Source organism: Mercurialis annua, linkage group LG5, assembly GCF_937616625.2.
Source record: "Mercurialis annua linkage group LG5, ddMerAnnu1.2, whole genome shotgun sequence".
In the NCBI taxonomy this organism is placed as follows: Eukaryota; Viridiplantae; Streptophyta; class Magnoliopsida; order Malpighiales; family Euphorbiaceae; genus Mercurialis; species Mercurialis annua.
The window spans coordinates 42693066-42706800 of NC_065574.1; the positions used below are offsets into that span (position 1 = coordinate 42693066).

The window sequence follows — 13735 nt, forward strand, 5'->3', positions numbered from 1 at the left end:
CTTTACTTTGGTTTAGATGATGTTTTGTTGGCTGTTGTGCCTTATATGGTGTATACTTTGGGTGAAGTTTTGGTTGGCTGTTGTGCCTTATATGGTGTTTACTTTGGGTGATTTTTTATTGGCTATTGTGCCTTATATGATGTTTACCTTGGGTGATTATTTGTTTGTTTTCATGCTTGGATGATTACAAGCATATTTGATTGCTCTCTCCTTGTTGGTGAGTACACTTTGGCTTTAGCCGTATTTGTTGGTTGCCATATAGGTTGACACATAAGAGAATATGTTAGGCGTTGGCCTTGTGTTGCTTTCAAAGGATTTTTGTGTTAAATTTTTAAGCATGATTTGTGGCTACGCGTTGTTTGGTCAAAACGGGTTTTATTGAGAAAATTATTTTGATTTGATTTGTGTTTTGACACGAGAATTGGAAGGTAAGTCTAGTTTTAATACTTTTAAAAAAATGTGATTTTTGGTTATTTTCGAAGTAAAATAAATTTCACGTATTTCAGAATCTTAGGTTGGCTTGGTATTGATCAAAGATTATTTTTAAAATAATAATATTTATGAGATGATTCACCATTTTGAGGATTTAATATTGTTGTTGTTATTTTTTTTTTACCATGATGTGGTATGTCCACGTTGAAGCGTCGTTGGTCATATGTTTGATATTTTGGTGGTTGGCTGAATTAGGTGTATACAAAATGGTTGTTGTGATTTACCTTTTTCACACTTTAGTTTTTAAATTGATGTTTAATACTTGGGTTAAGTGAGCTCCTATTTTTGAAAGAAAATTGAGATTTTATTTAAATGCTTCTTTCCGAATTTATAAATGTTTTGAATAAGTTTTATAAATGGTTGTTGTGGGTTTGACTTGGGTCACCCAAAGTGGGAGTTGAGCTTGGTAGTTGTAATGACTCGGCTAACTCTGTGATTTATTAAATTGAAATACTTTGGAAATTTTAATCAATTGTTTCATGTAAATAATTTTTTTTAAAGAAGTGATTTTTAAACTGTGGAACTCGACTAGAACTTGAAAACTATTGCGAATTAATTTAGGTTTGAAAAGAGTTTAAAATGCTTTCCTTTTGATCGATGTCATACCAAATGTTGATTTTATTACAACGATTCTGAGTATGTTGTGGCATGTTTTGTTTTGAGATTTGAGATATGACTAGATTATATGGGTTCTGTATGCCATGTCGGTCGTTATATAGTGATCAAATTGGATGTTTCATGCTCAATGCTTTTGCTGACATGTTAGTTGCCTTCAATGGTTATGATTTATTATATGGAAAGATATTTGGATTAAATGCGGGATGAGGCATGCTTCGGTGATTTATGGTTAGGTGAAAATGATAACTTGTTGGTGTTGTTCGTGTTAGTATGCCTCGTATATTGGTTAAGTTTTGCTATGTTAGTTGTTTTATCTTGTTTGTCTCGCTGTGCGGATAGCACATGAGGTCGTCGCTAATAGGCGTTGCTTTGACTTATCATTGATGATTGGTATTGATATTTAAGTCGAACTTTTGTTTAGCCCTTATGTTTTATTTTATTATTTTGTTTATGGGTCGAGATCTTTGGGTGTTGATATGGAAGATGAGGAAATTATTTCTTTGGAACGGTTGGTGGTTCCTGATTATCCTAGATAAGGATATTGGAAATTCTGACCCGAGGAGATATATCGGTGTATTATCACACTGGTGCTTATATTATGTTGGACGGCGCGATGCCAAAACTGAAAGTAAGTTTCGTAGATAATTATGGTATGTGTCGTTTTTATTGAAGTATAATTTCAGTTTGGTTGAGGTTAATTTGGATATTATTTTCGCATAAGGAAATTTAGTGGTGTAGTCATTTTGATATGTTATGTTAGTATCATATGATTTGGTGGTTGCAAGTATGTAATTTGGGAAGTATTTTGAGGCTATCGAGTGCACATCTCACAGAGTGTAATGTCTAGCAAATGTTTATTGAGAAATTGATTTCAAATGTTTATTTGCTAAAGTATTTGAAATGTTTTTATCACATAATTGTGCCTAGACATACTATGAACATGCATTTTTGTATGTCACGAATAGGGAATTGCATTGAGCACTGAGTATGTTCACTAAATAAAAAGAAAATTAATAATTGATACATGCATAATAGTACATGCATCACGTGCATAGAAATGATTAGAGTTGGATACAACTCTTTGGGGATGAGAGATGTCATCACCCTGGCGCACAATTACGTAAAATGGATTTTATCAATAAAGTGTTTTGAGGAAAATATTTTGAAACAAACTCGCGAGTCACTTTGGGATAAATGTATTTTAAATGAATTTGAAACTGTTACCGAAAGGTAGCTAGACAAATACTCTGTGATTATGGTGTTGAATTGATGATTACGTTATGATTGATTGGTCTGTAGTATCATAATTTTGTATTTTGTAGGAAGTAGTATTAAATATAAGGTTGTGTTGGCAAATAATCGCAAGTGTACGATATCGCGCAAGTAATATAACTTGGAAGACCAAGTATCGATCCCACAGAGACAATGGACTTAATCACTAATTTCAAATATTCTTTAATCGGCTAACTAGAAAAATCAATAGGATTTGTAATTTAATTAAACTAATATAAAATGAAAACAAATAATAAAATATGATTTAAAACAATAAGATTAAAAAGCTCAAGGATTGATAATCCCAAATAAATAAGTAAAATTATGGAATAGGATTTTTTAGTGATTTTATCGTGAATCGAGCTATTCTAAAGCACCGAATCCCGCCCTCTCAAGCCTCAAAGATCCGAATAAAATCACAACCTAATTAACTAACCAATTATTAACTCGCTCTCACGATATTAAAACTGAATTAAATAATCAAATTATAATTATGAAGCAAACTCAATGACTACCTAAATTCCAACCCGCTCTCACGGCGTTTTTCTCTAAGTTCTTAATTATCTATGTCTATTTAATTAACAATCTCTCAATTAGTTAACTAAACACAAACTCATGAACTAAGTAGCTAATTTAATCCAAGCAATAAGATTAATAATTAAGACACGAATTAATACTAATCCATCCAATCCAAGTAATTACCAATTTATAAGTTCATATCAACCCTCGAACAAGGGTTTTAGTTACTCATAATAAAACTGAAACAAAACAAGAAGGATGATGAAGAAGAAAGCATAATTAAACAATAAATACCGGAGTTGTCAATTTCGGAAAGAATCGTCTTAATTAAGCTTGAAATCTTCAACAATCGTCTTGCAGAAACTAATTATAAACTACTTATAAACTGCTGGAAAAAACTAAACTAAAAGCTATTTAATAAAAACTAAATTATAACTACTCTAATCTAATGTCTAATTTATTCTACATCTTTAATTGAGTCTAGTACAAGGTCTTTATATAGTAGGAGAAGTTCCGGAGTCTTCTAATTCGTATTACAAATCAATTTGTAATAGGAATTGAAATTGTAATTTGAGGAGGAATTTCAGTCCAATTCAAAGTCTGCTGCACGTGTAATTCTCTTCTTTCCCGTTCGGGAAGCCATAGTTCCGTTCGTGACATGCCCAATTTTCTTCTTTCCCGAACGGGAAACCATAGTTCCGTTCGAAAAAACTGCAGATCGAAAGCTTTGAGATTTGATTTCTTCTTGAGTCCCGAACGGGACAAGGCCTTCTCGTTCGGGACTCATGCTCATTCTGCATGGTTCCCGTTCGTGAAACCTTTGTTCCGAACGGGAACAACCCCTTTTTTCCTCAATCTCGTTCGTGAACTTCAATTCCTTCGTCCGCAAGCTACGCTTTTTACTCGTACACGCAATCCACCATAAATTTGCCCCAAATAGTTGTATTTCACCTAATTTCCACTGAAACACTAACAAACACTATTAAACGTAAAAACGCCAAATAATGTATAAAAACAATACTACACATGATGAAAACCGAGTAAAATCGACCCTAAATATAGGAGTAAAATACTCCTATCAAACCTCCTCACACTTAACCTTTGCTTGTCCTCAAGCAAGAAATAAATCTTACTCTACAAAATATGTTAGAAATCATTAGCATATAACTTAACAATAAATCAATCAAAGAAATCCCCGACCCTATGAATAATATAAAAAACAAACTTCTAAAACCGACAACTAAATAATGATGCAATCAAATAACAATAATAATTTTATGACATAATTCAATATAACAACGGTTACTAACTCATTAGTACAAGGTCAAATTGAATCACACTTCAAGCTTCACTATCACTTGCGGGACATGGAAAATAATCAATTTTTCCACTTAAGCAAATCATAGCACAATTTAATAAAAACTAAGCTAATGGCATCAATATTTCAACAAGTAGGGTATATAACAAAGAAAGCTCACAATTGAAAACATGAATACTCACCATAAGCTTGCTCATAGTCCCGGACTCCGCTACTTGATTCGGTAATCAACAAAAATCATATGGTCTTTTATTGGGTTGTAATGTGGCTAAGGTAAAGGGTAGGTAAAAAGGTTAAACAAAGGCTAATTATCAACTTAATACACTATTTATTACTACTATTAACTTCTAGGTCGATCTAACTCCGCTTTTGCGTTTATATGAACTTATAACTTTCTTTTCTTTTTGAATTACGCTTTACTCATTGCTTTTTTTTTTCAGAATTTTTTTCTTCTTTTTGAAACTTTTGCTTGCAAATTTCTATCTCTTTTTATTTTCTTTCAATCTTTTATAAGGCGTAACTTTATCTTTTAAGCACAATGTAGTTCACTTTCTCTTTTCATTAATCTTGAGTTTCGAATCACCTATATTCATCATAGTCATAACAAATGATGTATCAAGTCGATAAGGTAAACAAAAGAGGTAAAACATAGAACGGTAAAGGGTAAAATATGGTAAAAACAATAAAAAGGCTTAAGGCTCAAATTGGTGTAATCTAAGGGATAAAGGGTAGTCTATTTAAGTGGTCTAAAAGAAAGGTTATACCTAATTGCCATAATCATCTAATTGTTGAAAACTCAATCGTGTAACTTTAAACGGACACCGAGCAAGTTCTAGGAATAAAACATGAAATCAACACTCACAACAAGAAAATTAAGCTCAAAACTCTCAAAAGTGTGTAGTGTTATGCCATAAACTCAATTCCTACTTGAATTATGCTACTTATGCCAAAAGTTTAAAAACGACTATAAAAATAAACAATCGACATGTCATGAATCCGCATCAAGTTATTCAATTATGTTTCAACGATTTGAACAAGTCTAAATTTTGAATTCACCCTTATTTCATCGGATTATGTCAACGAATTATTAAGTCATTAAGCAAGCATCGCTTATCAATTGTCGAATTAAGAAGTCGCGTTCATACATTCATTGATTTGGGGAAATCTAAGATTGACAAATTTTAAAGATAACACCAAATCAACTAACACTTTTTTCATACTTGAAAGACAAAGATTTAAAGCGATACAAGGCATTGTAAAAAACTACGACTATCCTAAAACACCCTAATACAATCTACTAAAGCATGAAAACACAAGAAAAACAAACTAAAAAAAACAAACTAAACCTAAGAAAACATAAATAAACAAACAATAATAAATAAATAAAAATCCTAACTAAACGATATGTTTTCCCCCCATCCTCACACTATTTCATGCAATGTCCTCAGTGTAATGAAATAATAAAAAAAATTGAAAAACATGAGTGTAAGATGAAAGCAAAATAATACCTCTTGGGATTGCCTCCCAAGTGCGCTTTAGTTAGAGTCTAAAGCTTGACTCTTCGCGTAAGGTTGCTAAAAATACAACCTAACATGAGGAAGCCGTCTTGGTAGCATCTTCTTCCTCTTTTTCCTTGTTGGCTCCTTCAAATAAAACTCGGATGATATAGAGTATGCTTGTACTCTATAGTAGAAAATATAAGGAGTATGAAGCATATTCATATATTTAGTATTATTTCCATCATACTTGGAATCAAACCCTTCAAAGAATGGATCTTTGAAATCAAAGGCTTTGTTAAATTCCTCGTAGAGTACCGTAATACCAAATTGCTCTCCACTTTCATTATTTAAGCTCATGGGTGTTGTAACTGGGTGGAAAATCGGAGTTTCAAGTTCGCCATCCTCACACTGTTCTTTTTCGACCTCTACATGTACCTTTATTGGATGATGTCCAACTAAAGCATTGACATATGGAGTTTCAGCCATCTCATCGTCACTATTGATCGGCACATCGTCAACTTGAACCACCTTCGTAACATATGGACTGTCAAGTGATTTTCCGCTTCGAAGCTCAATTACTTTTACTTGCTCTTTTAGATTTGATTCTGTTGTAGATGGTAGACCATCTTGAGCTATATTTTGAATCAAAATAGCCAATTGAGAAATTTGCGTCTCAAGACGGTGGTTGACCGCGGCTTGATTTTGGAAACCGGTTCTCATCTCCTCAATGAATTCGTCAATCTTGCTTCCTTCATCCACATTCCAATTTTGCTGAAAATCCGGTGATTGTTGTGGTTCATTATCAAAGTTGGAATTGAAATCCCATTCGTTTTGATGTGGGTGATAACTTGAATTAAAGTTCAAATTTTCATTGAAGTTCTCCCAAGTATCGTTCCAACCATAAGTTTCACTAGCTTGCCATTGATCACCCATATAGTTGGCATGTCCATTCCAATCTGGATAGAGTACATGACAGTCAGCTCGAGTATGACCAAAATCCCCACAAATTTCACAGTTATACTGAAAATTTTGGTACTGCATATAATTTTGATTCCATGCCATTACTCTTTCCAAAATAGGTACACCAAAAACAAATTGAGGATAAACCAACAAATATCAAATTTCCTGCACACCCAAAAACAAGAACACCCCACGTAAAATCGGACAAACACACAAAAAAAAATAGAAAATAAAGGCTAACACAATCAAGAATATAATACTCTTAATTTATTAAATACGCAATTGTCCCCGGCAACGGCGCCAAAAACTTGTTGGCAAATAATCGCAAGTGTACGATATCGCGCAAGTAATATAACTTGGAAGACCAAGTATCGATCCCACAGAGACAATGGACTTAATCACTAATTTCAAATATTCTTTAATCGGCTAACTAGAAAAATCAATAGGATTTGTAATTTAATTAAACTAATATAAAATGAAAACAAATAATAAAATATGATTTAAAACAATAAGATTAAAAAGCTCAAGGATTGATAATCCCAAATAAATAAGTAAAATTATGGAATAGGATTTTTTAGTGATTTTATCGTGAATCGAGCTATTCTAAAGCACCGAATCCCGCCCTCTCAAGCCTCAAAGATCCGAATAAAATCACAACCTAATTAACTAACCAATTATTAACTCGCTCTCACGATATTAAAACTGAATTAAATAATCAAATTATAATTATGAAGCAAACTCAATGACTACCTAAATTCCAACCTGCTCTCACGGCGTTTTTCTCTAAGTTCTTAATTATCTATGTCTATTTAATTAACAATCTCTCAATTAGTTAACTAAACACAAACTCATGAACTAAGTAGCTAATTTAATCCAAGCAATAAGATTAATAATTAAGACACGAATTAATACTAATCCATCCAATCCAAGTAATTACCAATTTATAAGTTCATATCAACCCTCGAACAAGGGTTTTAGTTACTCATAATAAAACTGAAACAAAACAAGAAGGATGATGAAGAAGAAAGCATAATTAAACAATAAATACCGGAGTTGTCAATTTCGGAAAGAATCGTCTTAATTAAGCTTGAAATCTTCAACAATCGTCTTGCAGAAACTAATTATAAACTACTTATAAACTGCTGGAAAAAACTAAACTAAAAGCTATTTAATAAAAACTAAATTATAACTACTCTAATCTAATGTCTAATTTATTCTACATCTTTAATTGAGTCTAGTACAAGGTCTTTATATAGTAGGAGAAGTTCCGGAGTCTTCTAATTCGTATTACAAATCAATTTGTAATAGGAATTGAAATTGTAATTTGAGGAGGAATTTCAGTCCAATTCAAAGTCTGCTGCACGTGTAATTCTCTTCTTTCCCGTTCGGGAAGCCATAGTTCCGTTCGTGACATGCCCAATTTTCTTCTTTCCCGAACGGGAAACCATAGTTCCGTTCGAAAAAACTGCAGATCGAAAGCTTTGAGATTTGATTTCTTCTTGAGTCCCGAACGGGACAAGGCCTTCTCGTTCGGGACTCATGCTCATTCTGCATGGTTCCCGTTCGTGAAACCTTTGTTCCGAACGGGAACAACCCCTTTTTTCCTCAATCTCGTTCGTGAACTTCAATTCCTTCGTCCGCAAGCTACGCTTTTTACTCGTACACGCAATCCACCATAAATTTGCCCCAAATAGTTGTATTTCACCTAATTTCCACTGAAACACTAACAAACACTATTAAACGTAAAAACGCCAAATAATGTATAAAAACAATACTACACATGATGAAAACCGAGTAAAATCGACCCTAAATATAGGAGTAAAATACTCCTATCAGGTTGCACTCTAGTTATTGTTGTAATATGTATGATAGGATTTTGAGGTCAGATTAGAAGACTTACGTGCTAACTTCCGAGTTGTGATTTGAGAGTTGTTGGATTAGGGGATTTGGTTATGCTCCACGTGTGTGTGTATATTGTCATTTTAAAAGAAGTTTTGTTTTTACATGTTCCATTTTGTTTAAACATTTTGATATACTTAAATAGAATATTGTGCGAGCGAGGATATTTTTAATATAAATTTATTTTCCCATTTTGACAAAGGATAAAATTTTATCAAGGTTTAATTAAAGAGAATAAAAATTTTGTTAGTTGAACAGTTTTATAGATTTGAAAACTTATTTGAAAATAACGTGTAACTGTAAATTCAAATACGAATGTTTGAAAATTTTAATGTGTTCTCAAAACTGGAGTTTTCCCAACAGTAAAAGTATTTTGGTTTTAAATATAAAAGGAGTTATAAGATATTAATGTCTTTTAAAGAGAAGAGGGAAGTTGTAATGTTTTGTAATTTGAATTATTTCCCTATAAGTTTGGTTTTGAGCATAACCAATGACCCATTTACTAGTGAATTTGATCTAGGTGATGTCTTGATTTCAAGAGTTACATTTGGTGAAATGATCTTGAGAATTTGAGTTCGATTCGGATTTTTGAGTTAGTTGATTCAATAATCGTGATGAGTAGGTTTCGACAATAAAAGTTGGTTGATCGATACCGTTGATTGTAAATTTTTGCTATTGAAAGTGGGATATCGTTTCATTTGGTTGTTGAACCTTTTGTGTGCAGAATAAATTTGATTTGTACAAAATTGGTATGTATGTTGGTATTTAATTACCTTAGGTAACTTCGGGATGTATGCTTGCTTATGGTATGAGTGGAAGAATTTTTCTAAATGAGTTGGTTTGTATGTAGCTTTGAGATTTTGTTATCATTAGTTAAAGTGATATACTCCTTGGAATGTCAGTGTGTAGTACGTGTTTATGGATTCGTTAAGGTTAATGGTTTTGTCGAGCTTAGTCCTTGCCGTGTGTACAACTCGATTCTCATGATGTTTTAAAGTTTACTGGTATATTTTGGCGAGAACCTTATCTAGTTAGTTTTAGATCGCTTGTTTGATATAACGAGTTTAATTGTATGCTTTGATATGGGATAAAAGGTGTGGGGATGTTAAGTAGGTGGCGAGAGTTGCTTGATGTTTAATGGGGATTTCAAGATTTCTATTTTGAAGTGTTAGATTTTAGTATTGTAAGAATTGCAATTTGAGTTTCGAGCTTGTCCTGGCACATTGTTAAGGTTGTTATGATAGTTGTTAAAACTCGAGCGAGTTTTGGTAACCTCCCTTGTGAGCATGTTTAATATTTATAGTTGAATAATCTTGAAGGTTTATATTTTGTTTAATCAAGTAATAGTTTGGAGCACCGAACTGCCAAATTTATAATTTTGCGCACATGTGCGTTGTGTCGATTTGAGTTTGTTGATTTATGTAAGTGGTGTTTTGAGTTATCTTTTGAGGTACAACTTGTTAAGTTGTGTTTATGCAAGTGCATAAGTTGATGAGTAAAGGTATTGCTATGGTCCAGTTGGGTTGATCACTCATTTGAGAAATGTACTTGGGAGACAAAACTCGTTTTGTTGAATTGTTACTTTTTACCTTCATTGATTACTTGGGGTATCTTGTTTATGCATTTTTCCGTTGGTGATGTGCGTTTTTTTTTATTGTTTGGCTTTTATGTAATATTATGTTATGTTTTACATGGGTTGTTTTTTATGTTTTAAATTCGAGGACGAATTTTATATAAGTTGGGGAGAATGTAATACCCCGTGTTTTTCCGGCTTGTTCCGATGATTTTTTCGATGTGTTGCGGGTTGTTCCTTGGTGGTTTGGTCCCTTGAAACCATGGTCTGGTTTTCATAACCTTCGATGTGTTGTTTTGATTAGGTTCTGAGCCTTATTGAATAAGTGTTTATCTGTTTTCCTGATATGACATGCCTTAGTAAAATGTCCATATCTCCCAATTGCACCGTCAGATCGGGCCGCCGTTTGGATATGTTGTTCCTGAGAGGATTTACTAAAATCTGGACGATCGGATTGTGTTTTTATTGAGTTCGCGGGTGCGAACTACATTTAGCGGTCGCTAACTAATGCTGTTGAAGTTCGCGGGTGCGAACTATACTTAGCGGGCGCGAACTTGCACTGTTCAGTTCGCTGTTTTTCTATTTAAAGACCCCTTATTCGACCTAAACTCTTTTCCTTCGACTTTTAAAACCCTAAAACGGCTGGAGTCATATTCTAACTCATTCCTATCAACTTTCATCTCAATTTTAATCCTTGGTAAGTGTTTGTATCATTCCTTTGTGGTTTTATCTCTTGTTCTTCAATTCTAGCTATTCTAAACCCTCTAGACCTCGTTATATATTGGTGTAGGCTGAGTTGGATTATATCATTTCTGGGTTTTCTTCTTTTGATCGTTCAAGAGGTATGTATCACCTTTTATATTGATTTTATGATAGTTTTATGTGTTGTATTGGTAGATTGTTGTGCTACATCTATTTGTAGGGTGTTGTGATTTATTTTCTGTTTTGCTTTTAATGTTAAATCTGGAAATATGGATTTGGTATTGTAATTGGCTTATGAATGTAAATTATACTTTGGGTTGATTGGATTGTTCATTCTTATTGAAAGGTGTATCAAATAGCGATGTTCTTTAGCTATTAATTATGTTCTTGGTCATATTAAAGTCTGAAAACATAACTCTATTGGATGATAGGTGATTAGTTAAAGAACAATACATAGGGTGGTTTTGCAATCATTGGCTATTGCTTAATTAAGGTGTTAAGAGGGTTTTGTTAATATTAAATCGTTGTTTTAAATTGATTAGCTTTGCTGGAAATTATTTTTAAAATGCGTTATAAGAAATGGGAGATACTACTTTGGGTGTTGTTGGGTTAAAGATTTAACTAATGTTTTTACTAGATGTTAAAGCTTATTTAAGATGTTTGTTATCAAAAGCAAAGGATTGGAAATGTATTATTTAAAACCATGTTGAATTAATATAAGATACTAAGAAGCTTTGAGTTGTTAGTTTTAAATCGTTGTTATGACATATAAGTGGCGATGGTTTTTAAGGCTATTTCAAGGATATTTTCATAGTTGAGTTTACTTGTTTTAAAGTGCTTGGTAGCATATTTGAAATGGCATATAGGGTGTTATTGAGGTGTATGAACTCCGGGTGGAAATTGTCAAGTGTTGACAATTTATTGGCATGTTGTCGTTTGTAGTTTTGTGGTTTTGGTTAAGTTTGTGATGAGTTCTCAAATTTCAAATCGATGTTTTGTTTTAAGGATTTAACTCTGGATATTTACTCTGGTTTAAGTTTGGGTCGGGTTAGACTTGTGTCGCCCGACATATTGTGTTAAGCATATATTGGATATATGGCTAACACACTACTCTGGGATTTTCTTTGGATTTCAAAAGATGATATCTAAATTAATAATTATTGTGGTTTGTTTTCATCGAGAACTCACCTAAGCTTAACTGGTTATTGAATTGGTTGGATGTCTCTGTACCTTGACTTTGGGATTACTTGTGTTTCGGATATTGTTCTTTGGTTGTGTTTGAGATGCTAGTCCTATATGGTGTCTAGTGATCTTAGAGTTAGGGGTTGTTCAGATTTTAACTTATATATTGTTTTAGACCCGTCAACTGCTCGTGCTTCGGAGTCTACGCAGGGTTAGCTGTTTGCCAAGATTCACGTGGATAGCAAGCAGTGAGTTTGTAGTGCTATTTACCGCTTTATTAAGTACCGCAATTTATTTTAGTATTATAAATTCTTTTGAACTGTTTTAAGCGATTACGGATCTGGATTGAAACGAGCTACTCGATAGGCTTGTATCGAGACTGTGTGCACCGGTAAGTACTCTGGGATCGGCAGACTAATGTCTTGCTTACGCTGGTATATGACGAGGATATGTTCCCGTCCACTCTGGGTTTATCAGTATGCTATGTCATACTTACGCTGGAATCATTTCAATACTGTTTTCCATAATCATACTATATTAGTATAAAATGTTTTGATTTAAGGGGTTTAAACTTAATAAATGTAAATAGTATTGCGAACTCATCTCAGTATATCTGACCCCGTTGTTTTCCCAAATTTTCCAGGTTTATGATTTGAAAGCTGGTCCACTCCGATTCTTTTGATTCCTCGGAGGTTTTATGTTATTTAAACTAGCTACTGTTTTTGAACTCTTAGACCGCAGTAGGACTAGTTTATATATTACTTTGGTTATTGCACATTGGGATTGTCGGTTGTCCAATTGTTTATTATTGGCATGTTTACTCTGTATTATTTTATTATTATATTTAAGGCATGCTGTTGAGCATTTCAGATATGAAGTTATTTATATTAGAACTGTAATATAAATTGCTAGAATTAGGTTGGAGTCTCGGTTGCCCCCGAGCAGTGTTCTGCAGGTTTATATGTTTGATTGTTTTCCGCAAGGCTTGCTACGGGTTTTGGTACGACCATACCCATACCCTAGCGCCGGTCACGATTCATGAAATTGGGTCGTGACACACTTTCATGGCTAGTGCTCTTATGCTGGTGACCGCAGCTAAATCATGGAGGAAGGGTCTTCCGATAATTGCATTGTATGTCAGCTCCATATCCACTATATTGAACAGGGACATGACCTTTTTGTTGATTCTCCTTTCTTGGCTGATTATAACCTCCAGAGTCACAGCGCCAAGTGGATTGATAAAAGGCCCTCCGATTCCGGATAATGGAATCGGAACTCGGCGTAGTCTTGCCGCGGTCCCTCCTAACATTTTCTACGCAGCATTTGTCATGAGGTTCACAGCGCTTCCCTTGTCTATAAGGATTTGCTCCATGTTCCAATTTCAATGATGGTAGTTACCACAAGAGCGTCGTTATGGGGTGCTTTCACATGTTCATAATCCTAGACATAAAAAATCACTGGTGGCATGTGTGTCTCTATGATGTTCAGCACTTCTCTCCTCTGCTTTCTCCGAATGGTTGAACTGCTATGTCCTCCTCCATTAATTACGTGTATCGTTCCTAGGATCTTGGATGGCCTTTCTTATTTCTTTAATTTTCCCTTGTCGTCCCTGCTCCTCTTTTCTCCCTTGTCACTGCTTTTTGTTTTGTGGGATATGAACTTCCTTAGTTTGCCTGCGTCTATCATTCTTTTTATCTCTAC

At 33.8% G+C, this 13735-nt stretch overlaps 1 long non-coding RNA gene across 1 annotated transcript; it reads left to right on the forward strand.

Annotated features, from left to right (window-relative positions):
- The first annotated feature begins 10659 nt into the window (after positions 1-10659).
- Positions 10660-12796, forward strand: LOC126680293 (uncharacterized). The gene is made up of 4 exons (XR_007641088.2): positions 10660-10847; positions 10941-10992; positions 12210-12282; positions 12678-12796. It is a non-coding gene; the product is annotated as an uncharacterized LOC126680293 (long non-coding RNA).
- The last annotated feature ends 939 nt before the right edge of the window (positions 12797-13735 follow it).